The 19300-nt window shown below is 46.4% G+C and overlaps 1 protein-coding gene across 1 annotated transcript in view; it reads right to left on the bottom strand.

Annotated features, from left to right (window-relative positions):
• Positions 1-19006, bottom strand: part of LOC311232044 (uncharacterized protein) — a 102026-nt gene extending 83020 nt beyond the window's left edge. The window contains exon 1 of the mRNA XM_084318711.1: positions 18895-19006. The gene's annotated coding sequence lies outside the window, so the exon portion shown is untranslated. The remainder of the gene's footprint in view (positions 1-18894) is intronic.
• Between the last annotated feature and the right edge of the window lie 294 nt (positions 19007-19300).

Genomic DNA, 19300 nt, shown 5'->3' with positions numbered 1-19300 from the left:
ATCATTAGAGCCTTTAGCACAATATATAAGACAATCCCAATCCATAGAACCAATCGTAATCAAGGGCACACAACAAAAAATTAGTTTATATGCGGACGACGTAATATTGTTCATGCAAAACCCCAACACCACATTGCCTCATCTGCTCAAGTTGATTGAGAACTTTGGTGATCTATCGGGATTTAAGATAAATTGGCCGAAGTCGGCTTTCCTTCCACTTAACACCCCTGCAAAAAAAGGTATAACCCTCCCAGGTGCGATACCGATGGTAAAACATTTCAGATGCTTGGGAGTGGAAATATTCCCCACCATAAGACAAACGGTGAAGCACAATTACACAAAAATACAGAACAAAATCAAGGACGACCTGGACAGGTGGGCAAAACTTAAAAACTCAGTACAGGCAAGGGTATCAATAGTTAAGATGGATGTATTACCAAGAATCAATTTCTTCAGCTCAATGCTTCCGTTACCTCCTCCAGAGGGCTACTGGAAAAGATTACAAACCTCCACATACAAATTTATTTGGAATAACAAACCGCCTCGCATAAAAAGATCCACCGCACAGAGAAGTAAAGCAGACGGTGGCATGGCAGTCCCAGATTTTTTACAATATTTTAATGCCTTCACATTAAGACCATTGAAGAAGATATGGTTTGACCCCGAGGCTTTGGTATCTTGGAGAGAATTAGAAGAAAACATAGTAGCCCCACAGAGATTGAAAGACATAGCATACACTAAACTTTCAATCAAGCATTGTGAGCGAGAATTTGGCCCAATAATAACCCATGCAATCAGGACATGGCGGGAAACTCAAAGGAAATTTCCTAACAATCAAGTATGGCATAATCACACTCCCATATTCAATAACAATGCTCTCTTAATGGGAAAACGACCTATAAGATTCCCTGTATGGGAAGAAAGAGGCATACACTCATTAGGGGATATTTTTAATAACAAGGGCCTCTGTAGTTATGTCGAAATATGCATAAAGTTTAACCTCACCGAGTCCACATGGCTTTTTTACATACAGTTAAAACTTTGTATGAGATCTCACGGTGTTCCATTACACATACCAATTGAACACCACAGATACCACAAATTTTTCTATGACAGAAATACATTGGGAGGTTTTGTATCAGGTTTTTATTCACAATTACTAACGTCCTCGTACGAAACCCTTCAACTAGACAATGTCTGGAGGAGGGATATACCAGACCTGGAAAATGACTTTGATTGGCAAGGAGCCTGGGCAAATGTCCGACTTACATCAAGGAACCCGGATCATCAACAAATCAATCTGAACTATATTCACAGGACATACTTGACTCCTATAAGGCTGTGCAAAATGGGGCTTATACAAAACTCCAAATGCTCCCAATGTACAAATGGGGACGAAGGAACATTTATGCACATGTATTGGGACTGCCCACCAGTTAAGGCATTCTGGGAAGATGTGTCCCAACAATTATCAATACTCGTATTTTGGAATATACCTGTACACCCCGCGGTATTGCTATTGAATGATGTTTTTGAGTTTGCAGTGAACCCACAACTAAAAAGATTGGTTTTATCGGGTATCACAGTAGCTAAAAAACTGATTGCATCACGTTGGTTTCAACCGGAAAAAATGTGCCGGAAAGTGTGGTTTCTTACATATCTTGATGTGATATATCAAGAAATATCAACAGCAAGAATTCTAGGGCTCAATGAATCCAAAATGTTAATGTGGTTAGAAGTGGTGGAGAGAATAAAAGCTAGCCTATAATGGTGATGTCTGGTTAGGAGTGAGGGATAATAGAGGTACTATCCAAGAGGGGGTCCGGGAGGGGGGGATTTGAGCTGGAGCATATGTGTGTAGGGTTTTAGAAAATAGGTATTCGGGGTATATTATATACTAACATTTATATAATTGTAACTTCGCTGGATATACACGGTATACGGTTAAAATGTTATTATTGACTATTTTTGTTTTATCCTGTTTCTGTACTTGCATATATTTTAACCACCTTTACTGAAAGTTTCATTATACATTGTGTGTTGAGTACTGACTTTTAATAAGTTTTGTTTTGCAATAATAAAAAAAATTAAAAAAAAAAAAAAAAAAACATTATTATTATTAATATTATTATTATTATATAGGGGTAGAACGGTTCACAAAATCCACGGTCCGGTTCGTATCACGGTTTTGGTGTCACGTTTTCGGTTAGGTTCGGTATACGTTATTTAAAAAAAAATTATTTAACACTCCAAAAATACCATACATCAGCATAAGATATATAGCCTAAAAATAATCCAACTTTTCAGTTATTCTCAATAACGTAGTCATGCAAAAACTGAAAGAATGAGGCAGTTTGATATCAGGCACATTATTTTGACAGTGACCGGTTAGAGCTAGGAGATATTTTGGTACAGCAAGAGGGTAGGCATTGCTGATTTAAACATGCTTCTCATTTATTTGGTAAAAAATTTTTTTTACAGCGGTTTGCCTTAAATAATGTTTGGCACACAAAGACCGAACTGACTGAAAAATATAGGCAACATTTGTAAAAATTAAACCTTTCTATTTTTGTGGCCACATTAGACAAAGGCCATCAACATAAATTATGCATATGCTCAACCAGCACTAGACTTTCTTATCAAAAAGGAAAAGTCACTGTTATTTAAAATAAATAAATCATGTGTACTAAATATATATTTACTTTTTAATTGCATGAAACATTATGAAGTATTCTCTTATGCCGCTTTTCACTGCATGGTACCTTAATCGACTGGACTCGCTTTAGCTTTTTGAGCGTCTTAGTAGCCGTATTTGAAGTGACGTCACACGAGGAAATGAATAGTCAACAGTAACACAGAGTTGGAACCTGGAGAAGCCCTGATGATATAATATAAACCAACAGCCAATAAATGTGAAGTTATCTTTGAACCTCTGTTGTCATGCCTCGACAATATACCCCCCCTTCCCCACTAATGGAACTGGTGTCGTGGAATCACTTCGCTGTGAGCGTTTCCACGGTTAGCTCACGGCTAACGTTAGCTCCGCGAGCTAACGTTAGGGAGTAGCTTAGCTCGCAGCTATGAATGAATGAATGAATGAATGAATGAATGAATGAATGAATGAATGAATGAAAACTTTATTTAACAGATTGCAGAATTGGTACAATACAGTATGGCTCAATACACACAATTGTTAAGGGGATGCAGACCAGAGAAAGACGTTTGTCTTGTTTCCCATTTTCAATTCATAGTGACATTTATGACATACACAACATACATGACATCATGACATTTATGGCATAGGGACATACAGTACATGACATACAGGCAGGGCCGCCTCAGGGGGTGTGCGAGCAGTGCGGTCGCACAGGGCCTTTTTGCGAGGCCCCCCTTCCCGCGAGGCCCTTTTTCATCACAGACCTAAAATCTAGTTTTGCTTATATGCTTATATATTTCACATTAGACACGTTTGTAGAATGTGTCTGACTTGTTTCTGGCTCTGCGGCTCTGCAGCAGACATACTCACTATTGGAGCTCTGGGGCTCTGCAGCAGACATACTATTGGTTTCAACGAAGGGAGGGGTTACATCATGTGTACGCCGGCGTGCGTCAGCTGCGTTTGACGATTTCGCGCGTGCAGCTTTGGAGGTTATGCTTAGTTATGCCAGCCAAGATGAAGAGGACGGTCATTCGGCAGATGGACTGAAGATGAAAGTTGTTGCATGTTAGACAGTTCAGTCAGGCTAGCCATGTCGGCTTAGCTAAAGGCAGGGACAGCTAGTTAGCTTTAGCTACATTATAATATCGAGTGCTAACGTGTGGTTCAGTCGGGATAGCCATGATGATGTCGGCTAGTAGCTAGCTTAGCTAAAGGCTAACTAGCGTTAGCTAACCTAGAGAGAGCGCGTGCAGCATTGTTATGCCAAGATGAAGAGGACGGTCATTCGGCAGATGAACTTCGTCAACTCCATGCGGTTGTCTCCATCCTCTTGGACGTTTGGTGAGTTTTTAATGCACTTTATTCTATTCCCGCCGTGGATATAGCCGTGGAGAGAGAAAGAGCCAAACGGGCCGGCTAGCTGTTGTAGCTAATGTTATATTGAGCCAAAGCGGGCCGGCTAGCTGTTGTAGTAGCTAACGATGTGTGGCCTGGTGTCAATACCTGGCTACTCTATTTGCAGTTAGCCTATTTAGCTGATGCCATTGGCTCCTTGCTACTTTGTTTTCTCTGGTATAGACCCTTTTCTCTTTGGATTTAAGTGTTGATCTTTGTCCTTTTGGATCTATGTATATTCATGTTGCCTTTGTGAAGTTATCTTTTCCTTCTGTTTTGTTCTTCCATTAAAAGTTGAATATCCTTCAGGGGCTCATCTTTGCTTATCTCTCTCATACATGCTCTCTCTCTAACACACACACACAGACATGCTCTCTCTCTCTAACACACAAACACGCATGCTCTCTCTCTCTCTCTCTCTCTCTCTTTCTAACACACACAGACATGCTCTATATCTCTCTCTAACACACAAAATGACATGCTCTCTCTCTCTCTATATTTCTCTCTCTTTCTAACACACATATACATGCTCTCTCTCTAACACACACACACAAACAGACATGCTCTCTCTCTCTCTCTCTCTCTTTCTAACACACACAGACATGCTCTATCTATCTCTCTCTCTTCAATTCAAATGGGCTTTATTTCACATTCTTGTATTTCTCCCAGTAGGTATGGGAGTTTTGAGTTATTGTCGATGTTTTCAAAGTCTCTTTGGGTGTTTGCAATTTGTGGGAAGTATGTCTTGGTATAGTGGGCAGGTTGTTAAGAAGTGGAGCTCGGTTTCCACCTCATCTTGTGTGCAGTGGGTCTGTCTTCGCTTGGGAGCCAGGTCTGCCTATGGCGGCCTTTCTCGATGGCTAGGCTGTGCTCGCTGAGTCTGTACCTAGTCAAGGATCTTCTTAGTATTGGGTCAGTCACAGTGCTCAGGTATTCTGCCACTGTGTACTCTCTGTTTAGGGCCAAATAGCATTTCAATTTGCTCTGGTTTTGGGTTGTTTCTTTCCAATGTGTCTCTCTCTCTCTCTCTCTCTCTCTCTCTCTCTCTGGCCTTGCTCTGGTGGAGGGTCAGGGGCATTGCCGGGTCTGTGCAGCGATAACACTGTATATTGACGTTTAAATCTCGCACAGGGCCTCGCATTTCTCCCAGGCGGCCCTGCATACAGGTATATAGTACTGTTACATTTGTGACATATATACGATATGCAAATATACAGTACTGTTACCAAGAGATCCTAACAGAAAATATATACATGATGGGGTGGAGACTGTACACTAGGAGGGGGTGGGTGGGAGAAAATATATACATACAGTGGGGAGGAGACTGTCTATTAGGGGGGGACATTACGGTGGCCAGTTTCGAATTGCAGCCTCCCGTAGGTGCTCTTTAAGAGCGGTTTTGAATGTGGGTAGGGATTCAAATTTTTTTAGGGCTGTGGGTAGGGCGTTCCACATTGTTGTGGCATAATTGCGAAATGTGTTTAGTCCCTTGTTTGTGCAGAATCTGGGTTGCACATGATTTGTGGAACTCCCTCTGGTGTTGTGGGCGTGGTATTCACTGACCTTTGGGAAGTATTTCGACATGTACATGGGTATCTGTGTGGTATAGTGTATCTTGTAGACCAGGCCCATTGCAAGTTGCTGTACTCTGTCGTCTACTCTGAGCCATCCTAGGTAGTCAAAGTGGGCAGGGGTGAGGTGGGTTTTAGGAGTAAGGTCAAGTAGTAGTCTGACCAGTTTGTTTTGTGATGTTTGTAATCTTGTTTTTAACGCCTTTGAGGTGCTTTGGTACCATGAGGTGCAAGCATAGTCGTAGTACCCTTGAATGAGTGCTCCTGCCAGAGTCTTCAGGGTATTCTTGTTTACCAGAGAGGAGATCCGGTACAAGAATCTAGTTCGTTGGTTGACTCTTTTGATTACATTGGATGCCATTTTGTCACAGGAAAGATTTGCCTCTAGGAGGGAACCCAGGTATATAATTTCATCTTTCCTTGTGACAATATTGTCACCCACTGTAACTGAGAAGCCGTCGGTCTTGCTGAGTTTTTTATTTGATCCAAAGAGAATGGACTCTGTTTTACCCAGGTGTAATGATAGTTTGTTATCAGCGAGCCAGGTGCAGATTCTGCCGAGTTCTGAGCTGAGGGTTTTTTCAACCTGTAACTTGTTCTTGTCAGAGACCAGCAGGGCTGAGTCGTCCGCGAACAAGTACAAGTTGCAGTCACAAGCTGATGACATGTCATTTGCATAAATTAGGAACAGTAGCAGTCCTAGTAAGCTTCCTTGTGGAACACCACAGCTCACTGGGAGGGGGGGGGGGGTAGAGTACCGTTTACCTCCACCATCTGTTCTCTCCCCTCCAGGTAGGGTTGCATCCAGCTCACTGATAGACTATCAAAACCAATTGCTTTTAGCTTGTCAATCAGAATGGAGTTTTTGACAGTGTCGAAGGCCTTTTGTAGGTACAGCATGACCATGCTGCAGTATTTGCCCGTGTCCACCTCTTGTTTGATGTGGTCGTTCATTAGAGAAGGCATGTGTCAGTGGAGTGGGATGTTCTGAAGCCAGATTGGAATTCGTAGATTTGATTTTTTTCCGCACGGTACTTTTCGACCTAAGTTACTGCCTCTGCATCCCAATAACCAAACAATACACACATGCGCCGAACCGTGGAGGTCGTACCGAATGGTGTACGGTTCTAATGCGTACCGTTCCACCCCTAATTATTAACCGTTTAAAAAACAAACAAACAAAACCTTATTTTGCTCTTGGTTACTGAGAATATGACATTTCCTTTAATCGGCTCTCCATTCGCAAGTGTCTTATAATGCCATGATCCAAAATGCTATTTAACAAAGTACTGCCTCTAAGAAAGTGCATGGCGGTCAGATCGTTACCATCCATTGATGTCCCCTATGAAAGCATTACCCTTCAGAAATGATAGCCCTGTCCATTAGAGACACACAGGACATAATGGCACTGTGACACATGCTGTTTCACTGATTACAAAATGGCTTTTCCATCAATGCTCTCACACCTCTTTGACTCCATGACTGAAGACTATTTGACCCCAAGACTGAAGACTATTTGACCCCACAACTGAATACTATTTGACCCCATGGCCGAAGACTATTTAACCCCATAAAGACTATTTCTCCGGAGAGAGAAGTGTTGTCCATTAACTATGCTGTACAAGTTTATCAAACAAATTGCCAAATATTGCTCTGTCTCAGCTATTATTGGCAGCTTAGCCACGTGGAGAAGGAGGTGCTATGTGTACCCTTAAGTGTTCAGTGCTGCTTGGCCCCGATACATTTGATTCCCTGTTTATGTAATATAATTTGTGCAACCAAATAATGCGTGCATGCGTGCGTGCGTGCCTGTGTGCGTGCGTGTGTGTGTGTGTGTGTGATACTTTGACACTTTGTGTGGGCATTTTGTATGGACAGTACCTGCCAAAGTACACATTCTGGAATTAGAACTATTGTTCTACATATAAAAGTGAAACTTTCCAAGGAAACATAAATCTCGAAAACACGAGAGACTCATATCCTGTACTGAAAAGGAAAAGAAAACTGAGCTCCCTCTAGGTACGATTCCTCTCACCAGCTTCAAAGTGAGTCTGAAAAAGTAATCTAGCCTTTTTCACTCCCCACTTTCGCCACTTCATTTTACACCCACAGCAGCTGCCAGCAGGGCTTGTCCCCCACCCCCCTGTCAGAACACTGTGCTGAACGCTGGTCTAGCCGGACAAAACAACACCCATCAGCGGAAGTTTGTGTTGGGTGACCGCCAAAGGCCAGCCAGCCAAGTCAGTCATCTCACACTGCTAAGAGAAAAGAAACACAGGCACCGCTAGACTGTTTGATGGCATCGCGCAGGTACACAGAAAACTGCTGTATCGTTTAGTACAGGTAGCTGTGGTCGATGATTTGTTCACAGGAACAGAAAAGAAAGCCAGGAAACAAACTTTGACCCATCGTGAGAGGAGTATAATAGGCCATTATTTGAGATTGATTGAGACACGTCCCCAAATCACTTGGCAGTGTATTCTAATTGATTGATTTCGTTTTTCCAGTAAATCTACTTCCTTCCTTTTCCTCATGTGTGTAAGCTGCAGCTCCCGCCATGCTCTGTACCCCGTCTCTGAATAACAGGAAGGATCGTGTTTATTATTAAAGGACTTCAAGGGAAGTGGAAGGTGGGGTCAAAGGTCACCCTTCTGTGCCATTCCAAGTTTACTACACAGCTTCCTGAGTCTGCAGTCAATGTTTTGTATTGCGTTGTTATGTCAAGCAAGCCGCCGACTGTAAGAAACTCAAAACTTCTTGATGACCATTTTGAAAGGGGGCTTATGGTACACGACCTATAGGTCAAATACCATTTTCCAATTACACCTCTATGAAGTTGGAAACTGTGTCACCAGCCCCAGTACATTGGTGTCAAGGGAGTAGATCCATCACTGCCAAAACCAAGTGGATAGAAATGTCATTCTAACCCAGTTAAAACACTCTCACTAGCATGGCCTCAGGGCTTGATTGAGGTTTGGCAGCAAAAGTTATGAGAAAAGTATACTTGCCAAGGATGAACAAAGCCCAGGAATACCACTTGCGCTGTCACACATGTTTAGTGCCTACTGTCTCATAACACGGTAATACTGTAGATGCAGACTTCCATTTGAAATCTACTGTGGTTGTGGGGTGTCCTTATTTGTTTGATGTTCCCTGTGCCCTGTGCTCTTTGTAATATGAAATGTCTTACAGTGTAACTGAGGGGCACAATTCCCTGACTGTATTGATAAGTATGGTATCATTAAACCACTACCGCTTTATGTACTTTAATTACTGGCCATACAGTACACGATATATGAATATGATGAACACTTCCCACAATGAAATCGGTTCCACACAAAGGTATAATCAAGTATTTAATGGAGCAAAAGGTACATATTATACTTTACATTATTCTTTGAATGCACTTGTAAGGCAAAGGAATGTGCGTAGGCAAATCAACAATGAATGTCCATTCTCTGGTTACGCAGGAGGTAATTATACAAACTGAATCTTAGGGAATTATATCTATGGTACACTAGTAATATAGCGGGAGATACTGGAAGGGTCCCCCTGGTTGTAAGCCAGCAGGGGTAGAAGATCTGTCGGTAGTAGAACGTCTGGTCAACGATGACTAAGGAGACTCCAGGTACAGGAGCCGGTGCAATAGCCTCTTGATCCACAGACAAATACAGCTGTTCTCCGTAGACTGTAGCTCCACAGTGAAGAAAGCTAGTCGGCCTCAGGCTCTCTGAGGCGCCGACTCGACTTGACTCCTCGCGGGGTAAATCCAACACGTGCAGGCGTCGGCGATTATCCGCTCCATAAATCACAGGACCAAAGCAAATATATTCCAGCCGCAAAGGGCTATGTAGTCGTCGGGTAGATTAATCCAGTGTACATGTCCATACGGTTCTCGTCTAGGTCTCCTCGGGTGAAAGCGCCATGTGGTCAGCCCAGCCTGGATAAGAACTCTAGCTAATACGAGGAAGCGTTGGAGATGCTGGTCACTGTAGAACTTTAACCGCACGATACACTATACACAAATAGACTATTATTGACTTAATAGAAATATGTCGCACTCGACGGTATAGCGCCAAACTCTGACAATTCAGTTATTAATTCGCACGCGGTCTCAATGCTCTATTCTGGGGCCAAACAGGCCATACTTCACCGCATGTTGTATCGTGGGTGAGGCTTCAACTTATTGGGTAACATACTAAGGGGCTAAGAAGCTTCTATATTCACCTGCGCCGTATTTATACGCACGGTGAACAAACTAGTTCCAATCTCATTTCTGTCGCGTATCCCTGGGCAAGGCCGGGCATGTCCAGACACGTCTTGACGGTGACTTTGAACCTGACTCCGGAGGCCGGTCCCTGGCGCCGGTGGACCGCTGTCCAATAGGAGAATGAAATATTATGGTCTGGGCTAAAGGGATATTCCGTGTATATGTACAAGGAATATACAGGGGATATCAAACGATATACAAATACTATGCAATATATATCAATAAATAAATATATATATTCGGTTTAATCTGATCCTTTGTAACAGCCGCCCCCTAATTAGTCCCACCTAATTAGCTAAGCAGAGACAGATTAACCGCACTGTCCACTACTCAATGTCTGTTGTGAGGGGTCGGTCAGTTCACAAAGTCATGGGGTCATGGTCGTCATCGATAGTATCGGGGAGCCTTGGCAGTTCTATTAGCCTCGCCACGGGTCGGGTGTAGATCCGCCCTTGGACGAGCACTTCGGCTGCTCTGACCTTTCCGTCGGCACCGGTGATCACTTTGCTTACGCGGCCAGCCGGCCACATAGCTCGGGGTAGTGACTGGTCGATAATCATGACGACTGTTCCTTCTGTCAAATTGTCTCTCTCTTTCACCCATTTCTGGCGGGTCTGTAGAGACGGTAGGTAGTGGAGTAGGAAGCTGTTCCAAAACTTGTCAGCCAATACTTGACTGTACCTCCACATTCTTCGGCCGTTCGCTTCTTCAGGCCTGTACATTGTCTGTGGTAGCGCGGGGTCCAGCCGCCCCATCAAGAGTGTGTTGGGGGTGACTGGGTCGACATCTGCTACATCACTTGAGACGTAACCGAGGGGCTTTGAGTTCAATACTCCCTCGATCTCCGTGAGGACTGTCATTAGGACTTCTTCCGCCACGGTCTGGGCCCCAAGCACGGCGTACAGGGCTGTCTTTATTGAACGTACTTCTCGTTCCCAAGTTCCACCGAAGTGATGTGCGTTCGGGGGATTAAACTGGAAGTCAATCTGGTATGGAGCGAGGTGGGTCTTAAGTTCTGGGCCCATAGCTTGGAAGCTCTCTCTCAGCTCTCTTTCTCCGCCTTTGAAGTTTGTCCCGTGATCAGACAATAATATAGACGGTTTGCCTTTCCGCGATGTGAATCTTCGGAAGGCCATAAGGAATGAGTCTGTGCTCATGGTTGGAAGGAGTTCTATATGCATCGCTCGGGTGGTCATGCATTTGAATACAATACCCCACCGCTTCTCGGTTCCTCTTCCTTTCTTTATATACAGCGGGCCGAAACAGTCCATACCGGTGGAGTGAAAAGGCTTGTCGCCGAGTCGGAGGCGACAGGGAGGTAGGTCAGCCATCCGGGGTATACTGGGCTGCGCTCGCCACTTACGACAGTCTAGACAGGTTCGCTGGAAGCGCCGCACTGCTTCTCTCCCTTGCAGTATCCAATAACGACGTCTGATCTCCGCGAAGACTCTCTCTGCCCCGGCGTGATGCACATCCTCGTCGTATTTCTTTATGATCAGCTCTGTGACCTTGTGTCGGCTGTTTAAGACTATCGGGTACTTGACGTCATCCGGTAAGTCTGGAGCTCTCCGCAGACGACCACCCACTCTGATGAGACCATGGGCGTCGCTCTCGGGGGCTAGGTGGAGCAGTCTGCTGTCTGATGGGACGGGCTTTGCTCCCTGTAGACAGTCTAGCTCATCGGGGAACGAGTCTCTCTGGGCTCGTTGTAGTAGAAGAAGTTCTGCTTCTTCGTAGTCAGCTGCAGTAATGTCAGTAGTGAGCTGAACCTCTGGGTGGTGCCACAGGAATGTCTTTAGCTGCGCACTCTCTAGGGTGAGGCAATCGTCTATGTCGGGGTCTGTGGAGACGAGTGTGTTCAATCCACAGAACATAGATTTCTTGTTTTCTGCCTCCTCTTTACTCGCTTCCCGTGGGGTGGGTGTAGGCCACTCTTCTTCCGGGAGCTTGAGGAACTCTGGCCCGTCACTGTATAGGTTGTGACGGGTGAGGTCATCCAGGGACATTCCCCGGGTGATGACGTCAGCTGGGTTGTGTTTTGTGTCCACATACCTCCAGCTCGCTACTTCTGTTAAATCTTGAATCTCTGTGACTCTGACTCCCACGAAGACCTTGTATCTGCACGAATCAGACCGGATCCATGTGAGTACTGTCGTGGAGTCTGACCACAAGATTGTTCTTTGCACCGGAATGGTGAGTTCACGTTGGATTAACGTGGCGAGTTGCGCTCCTGCTAGGGCTGCGCAGAGCTCTAGACGCGGGATAGATTGTTGCTTTCGTGGGGCTATTCTTGAGCGAGCCAGGATGAAAGCAGTATGTATTTCTCCTCCCTCCTCTCGGGCACGCAAGTAGGCCACCGAACCGTAGGCTACTTCGGAGGCGTCGCTGAAGACGTGCAGGTCCATCTGGCACGTCTCCGGCCTCACTGTGGGTGGGAAGTAGCTGCGGCGTATGTTGACACCTGGGAGTGAGCTGAGTTCCGTCTCCCACTCTCTCCATGTGGATGCAAGGTGTTCGGGTATGGGGTCGTCCCGGCCCTGGTCCTTGTCCCATAACGCTCTTACAATCATCTTTGCCCTGGTGGTGTAAGGTAGAATACATCCCAACGGGTCATATTGTCTGGCGAGTGTTCTGTATACACTCCGTCTGGTGGTCGGTAGTGCAGTCGACCTTCCCTGCTCCTTGGTCAGGGGTGTGTGTTTATAATGGAGCGAGTCTGTTTTGAAGCGCCAGACTAGTCCCAATGTCATTTCTTGGGCTTCTCCTGGGATGGTCGCCATCCAGGTCTCGCTGCTTGCTGCCTTGTCCTCGGGGGAGAGGCTGCGCAATACTTGCGGGTCGCTGCTGGCCCACTGCCTGAGATCAAAGCCGCCTTTGATCAGGGAGGCGCGGAGCTTGAGTAGAAGGGCCTCGGCTTCTTCTGGCGTCGAGACGCTTTGCAGACAGTTGTCCACGTAGAAACTATTTCCTACACTTTGTCGGACCTCTTCATCAGCTGCTGGGTCCTCTGCGACGTGTTTTTGCAGTGCAAACGTAGCACAGCATGGGCTGCATGTGGTTCCGAAAGGGAGGACTTCCCATTGATAGATGGCTGGTTGCTCATCCCCGATCCTCTCTCTCCATAGGAACCGCAGCAGGGGCTTGTCCTCCTCCACTAGTCTCACCTGCAGGAATATCCCTTTGATGTCGCCGCTGATGGCCACCTTGTCCTGGCGGAAACGTAGTAACACGCCTAGTAGGGAGGGGCCGAGTGTTGGGCCGGGCAAGAGCTCTTTATTCAGATTTTGTGATCCGATCTGGTAGCTGCAGTTGAACACAATACGATCCTTGCCGTTGTGGTGGACTTTGTGGTGCGGCACGTACCATGATTCGATCGTCTGATCGGCCTCTTTAATGTCAATTTTCTTTATGTGTCCCGCTGTGATTAGCTTGTTAATCTCAGCGCGGTACACAGTCTCCTGAGCGGGGTCTCTGGCTAGGCGCCGCTCTGTGTTCAATAGATACCGCTCCGTCGCTTCTTTTGGGGCGTGGAAGGTGGGCATACCCTCTCGCCTCAGGAGTGGAGTTGCGTATCTCATCACTCCGTTGACTTTGACTCTCTTTGTCCCTTGCTCGAGGAGGGCTATAGCGTAAATGTCTTCCTTGGAACGAATGTCTTTCTTTTCGTTCTTAAAGGGCATTGTCTCTAGTGTCCATAGCCTCTCGACATGCTGTAGGAGGGTGGTGTCTTCTTCTGTCACTCTGGAGTGGAGGCAGCTAGTGGCTGCTGTTCGGTTAAGAGACTTAGCGAGGGGGCCTTGTAATGTCCATCCTAGGCGGGTCTCGACTGCTGCAGGACAGCCTCTGGGCCCTGTGTGGACCCGGTCTATCGGAACTATGAGGTCTGCATGGTCGGAGCCTATCAGCAGGGTCGGGGTGGCACCGTCTATGAGCGGGATAGGTAGTTGACGCAGGTGCACATATTTATCCATCAGCTTGGCGATGGGGTAGGTGTACTGCGACAGGCCTATTTCTTGGCTGGTGAAAGCATTAGTAATCCTATACCGTCTCTCTGGCTGCCCGCTTGCTGCGATAGTGAAGGAGACATTCTCGCCCTTTATCGTCTTTAGATCTCTTCTTATTGTCCGAATCGTCATCTGGTTTTCGCTCCCCCGCAGCCCCAGCTGGGCCGCAGCGGACGCAAGGAGAAGGGTCTTCTCTGACCCGTCGTCAAGGACGGCGTAAGTGTCCATGACCTTGTCTTGGTAACTCAGTGTTACGCGGACCACCTTTAAGAGCACTCGGGCGCCCCCGCTGCTGGCGGGGTCAATGTACATAACACTTGCCTTTGTGCTGCTTGAGGGTGCAGGCTTTCTTCTGTTACTGTCGTGTAGGACATCTAGGTGGGCTCCGTCACACCGACTACACCTCTTCTTTAAGCGGCAATCGGCTGCCATGTGACTGCGCGCACATCGGTAACAGCGTCGGTTGGACTTTATCCATTGACTCGCCTCGTCGGCGGTCATCTTCTTGAACGTGTCACATTGTGACAACCAGTGTTCCTTTTCGCAGTACGGGCACACCATCTTCCACTTCTCTTTCATCGAGGGGGTACTGTGGTTCTTGCTGCTCGGTACTGATTCTGATTGGTGCATGACGGTCACCAATCTTCGGCCATCGTTTGCTCTCCTAGGTCCCTCTCTGGAGCTTGGGGTGCTCCGCATGAACGTATCCAACCGTAGGCTGTTGACTTCTCTCGCCAGGAAGTCGGCTAGGTCTAGGAGGGATGGCTCGGGACCGTTAGGATCACGGTGGTCTCTTTGCCGCCTGAAGCGCTCTTGTCGGGCGGGCGGAAGCTTCTCTAAAATCCTCTCGACATTAGAGTTCGCGTACAGTTCGTGCATACCCTTTTCTCTTTGCGCCCCCAGCATCCCTACCAGGGATTGTACCTTGATAGACAGGTCATCTAGTGAGCGATTGTCTGTGGCTGGGGGTAGGCGGTCAATATGCCTTATCTCTTGTATTACGTAGTCCCATATGCGTCCATATCTTTGGTCGAGTGCTGCTAGAGCCGCTGTGTATGGGGTAGTAGAGGTGGCATAGGCCAGCGCTATATTGTGCGCTCGGGGCACCTTGAGGTGCTTCAGTAGGATAGCATACTTGTACGGTTCGTCAGCTACATCGGACATCATTGTCTCTAAGCACATTCGTAGCTCGGTGTACTGTGCTCTGTTCTCGTGGGTGAAGTCCGGAAACGTCTGTGTGCCAATGTATGATGCCATGGATGGCTGGCACATCGGTGAGCGTTGGAAGAGAGGCCTCCTAGGCGAGTCTCCTCTTACGCCTCTTGGTGGGCTGGTACCTGCTGGGTACCATGGCCCGCGTATCCAGGTGCTATTCCTCGGGGCTGGTCGTGCGTCAAGCTCACCCGTGAATTGAGTCGGGGGTCTGTAGCGCAGAGCCGCGGGGGTAGAGCCTGGGCTGTACTGGACCTCCTGGTCCTGTGGAGTTCTGTGCTGCTGTCGGGCTTGACTCTCCTCCTCTCCCTCTTCTTCTTCCTCTGGCAGGTCCTCTAGATCCTGTAGTCGTCTATTTAGCCTCTCCGCGGTGTAGACCGTTTCTTCCTTGTAGCTGGTCCTCGCGTGGACCGGTCGAGGAAGGAGTTCGGAGGGGGGTATAGGCTCTCTCTGGTGGTCGGGCTCAGGGTCGCTTGATCGGGTAGGGGAGGGTGCCCTTGACCCGTGTCTTGACGAGGCCCTGGAACCCCGTGCGGAGGGAGGGGGTGTCGCCCTGGCGATCAGCTGCTCCATTATCTGCGCTTGTAATCGGTCGCGCTCGGCTTCTCTTTGGGCACCGGCAGCGGCGCGCTGGGCGTCGGCCTGGTCCCTTGCCATATTCTCTTCCGTCTGAAGGCGTCTAATCTCTAGACATATACGACCTTCGTCGCTCCGTTGCTGCGCCTGAAGGCGTTCTCTTTCCATGGAAGAATGTTCGCGCTCACTAAGCGTCAGTGCTTGGAGTCGATCGCGCTCTGTTGAGGCTGCTAGGCTGGCGAGGAATGCCTGTGCCAGCATCTTGTCCGCCTCGCTGGTTGAGGTGATCCGCTCCTGGCAGTACTCGTTGGAGATCTGTTCTCCTGTGGCGAGTCCTGGAGATCCATCTCCGGGGTGCTCTCCTCTTCTTGTAGCGGGTAGAGTTCCATCCCTGGAGAGCTGTCTTTATCCTGGAGCTCTCCGGGGACTACTTCTTCGGTCTTGGCGGGGGGTAAAGTCGTGTCAGGTCCCTCCTGGTCCCTACCGTGAGCTTGGTCAGTTACGTTAGAACCCACTAGGGCCTCTATTGGCGGGGTAGCCTGGGCGATAGGGTCGGACATAATTTTACTATCTACTTTTTCCGCGTTTACCGTCTGTAGAAGGCTAGGTAGTATATTGGCAACGTAATCCTCTAAGTACTGAGGTGTCTGCCGTCTACGCTGCGGGCGATCTACTTTAGGAGAACCGTTTTGTGGAGTGTTCATCATAGGCCATGTCAATATTAATACCGCTATATTAATATTACACTAGTTACCCTCCGGCTCGAAGGACCAATTGTAACTGAGGGGTACAATTCCCTGACTGTATTGATAAGTATGGTATCATTAAACCACTACCGCTTTATGTACTTTAATTACTGGCCATACAGTACACGATATATGAATATGATGAACACTTCCCACAATGAAATCGGTTCCACACAAAGGTATAATCAAGTATTTAATGGAGCAAAAGGTACATATTATACTTTACATTATTCTTTGAATGCACTTGTAAGGCAAAGGAATGTGCGTAGGCAAATCAACAATGAATGTCCATTCTCTGGTTACGCAGGAGGTAATTATACAACCTGAATCTTAGGGAATTATATCTATGGTACACTAGTAATATAGCGGGAGATACTGGAAGGGTCCCCCTGGTTGTAAGCCAGCAGGGGTAGAAGATCTGTCGGTAGTAGAACGTCTGGTCAACGATGACTAAGGAGACTCCAGGTACAGGAGCCGGTGCAATAGCCTCTTGATCCACAGACGAATACAGCTGTTCTCCGTAGACTGTAGCTCCACAGTGAAGAAAGCTAGTCGGCCTCAGGCTCTCTGAGGCGCCGACTCGACTTGACTCCTCGCGGGGTAAATCCAACACGTGCAGGCGTCGGCGATTATCCGCTCCATAAATCACAGGACCAAAGCAAATATATTCCAGCCGCAAAGGGCTATGTAGTCGTCGGGTAGATTAATCCAGTGTACATGTCCATACGGTTCTCGTCTAGGTCTCCTCGGGTGAAAGCGCCATGTGGTCAGCCCAGCCTGGATAAGAACTCTAGCTAATACGAGGAAGCGTTGGAGATGCTGGTCACTGTAGAACTTTAACCGCACGATACACTATACACAAATAGACTATTATTGACTTAATAGAAATATGTCGCACTCGACGGTATAGCGCCAAACTCTGACAATTCAGTTATTAATTCGCACGCGGTCTCAATGCTCTATTCTGGGGCCAAACAGGCCATACTTCACCGCACGTTGTATCGTGGGTGAGGCTTCAACTTATTGGGTAACATACTAAGGGGCTAAGAAGCTTCTATATTCACCTGCGCCGTATTTATACGCACGGTGAACAAACTAGTTCCAATCTCATTTCTGTCGCGTATCCCTGGGCAAGGCCGGGCATGTCCAGACACGTCTTGACGGTGACTTTGAACCTGACTCCGGAGGCCGGTCCCTGGCGCCGGTGGACCGCTGTCCAATAGGAGAATGAAATATTATGGTCTGGGCTAAAGGGATATTCCGTGTATATGTACAAGGAATATACAGGGGATATCAAACGATATACAAATACTATGCAATATATATCAATAAATAAATATATATATTCGGTTTAATCTGATCCTTTGTAACATACAGTATGAGGCTTTTTTTGGTCATAATTATCTTCTACAGGAATATATCGTTTATGTTCCAAAAGGCTGTTAAACTACAAATTATTGGAACAAGATGAGTCAGTGTTTCCATATAAACTTTTGTATAAGGCTTCCCCATTACCACTGTGAGAAGTGGCACTATGTCCAAGTGCTGAATAACTTCTATGAGAATGTTGGGGCTGTAAATGGTATCTTATTATACTGTATCTCTTTTATCCAAAGCACTTTAAAATGTTGTTCCTCACATTCACCCATTCGCTCACACATTCACACACAACCATGCAAGGTGCCAACCTATACACATCGGAAGCAATTAGGGGTTAAGTGTCTTGCTCAAGGACACATCGACACGCTGCCCGGGAGGAGTGGGAATCGAACTGGGAACCTTACAGATGACCGTTCTACCTCCTGAACCACTGTTACCCTGCGCTGATCCCAACAATGTCAACATTTTGAAAGTCATCAATAACTTTATCAAAGTGCTGTAAATACATTTTTTTTTAATGTTTTTTATTGTTAAATAGCTCTACATTCCAACAGCCATCGCTGATATAGAGTGTTTGGTCAGTAACATGGGTCTCCCAGTCCCTCCACTCTGCAGTAAACAGAAAATAAATGTTCTGGTATCCCGTTCCCACTTTATCCAATCAGTAAAGAAAGAACCCTAGATACTTGTACTTATTTCAAGAAATCTTGCCAAGTCAAGTTTTGCTTACTGCAGTGGCACTTTATTTGACTTGTTTCAAGCACATTATCTGCTTAAAACTAGCTATTATTTCTTCAAACCATTTTTTGCATGGAGTTCTCTTTCCTGATTGGATGAAGTGGGAACAGGATACCTGAACATTTACAGGAATTTTGTGTTCACTGCAGAGCGAAGGGACTGGGAGACCCATTACTGACACTTAGTGATAGCGGTCGGAATGTAGAGCTATTATTATAACAAAAAATATAGTGGTGATCACCATCATCATCATCAAAAACATTATAATCTTTCATATTAGTTCATCTATGCAATCCAAGACAAAATAGTAATAATAATAATAACAGTTCTCTCTGTTACTTACCTCTAGTCTGTTCTGTTCATTGGGCTGTTGAATCGTATCTGCCTCACTCTGACTGTTTGGTTGACGGACTCTCACTTGTTTCCTCACTCACTTTGATTCTGCACACAGCGGTGATGGTGTTAGACGGACACTAAAAGTTCTGCCGAGTCATTTCCTTTTGGGAAATCCTGAGTGTCGAGATCTTGACTTCCGCAGTATGGCAAGGAATGTTAATTCCTCTTACAATCCTGCCCCAGTACAGTACAGCTCAATACATACAATTGTTAAGGGGATGCAGACCAGAGAAATACTTTCGTCTTGTTTACATCAGGGTCCCCCATTTTATGGTCCACTAATTACATTGTATATGGTTTTAACTGTATAGGATGTTCTCCTTTTATATAGGTGAATGAGAACATGCATTGAC

Source organism: Notolepis coatsorum (assembly GCF_963971535.1).
Source record: "Notolepis coatsorum genome assembly, chromosome: 7".
Classification (NCBI taxonomy): Eukaryota; Metazoa; Chordata; class Actinopteri; order Aulopiformes; family Paralepididae; genus Notolepis; species Notolepis coatsorum.
The sequence above is the reverse complement of the archived record's forward strand: the minus strand, read 5'-3'. Positions and strand labels throughout refer to the sequence as shown.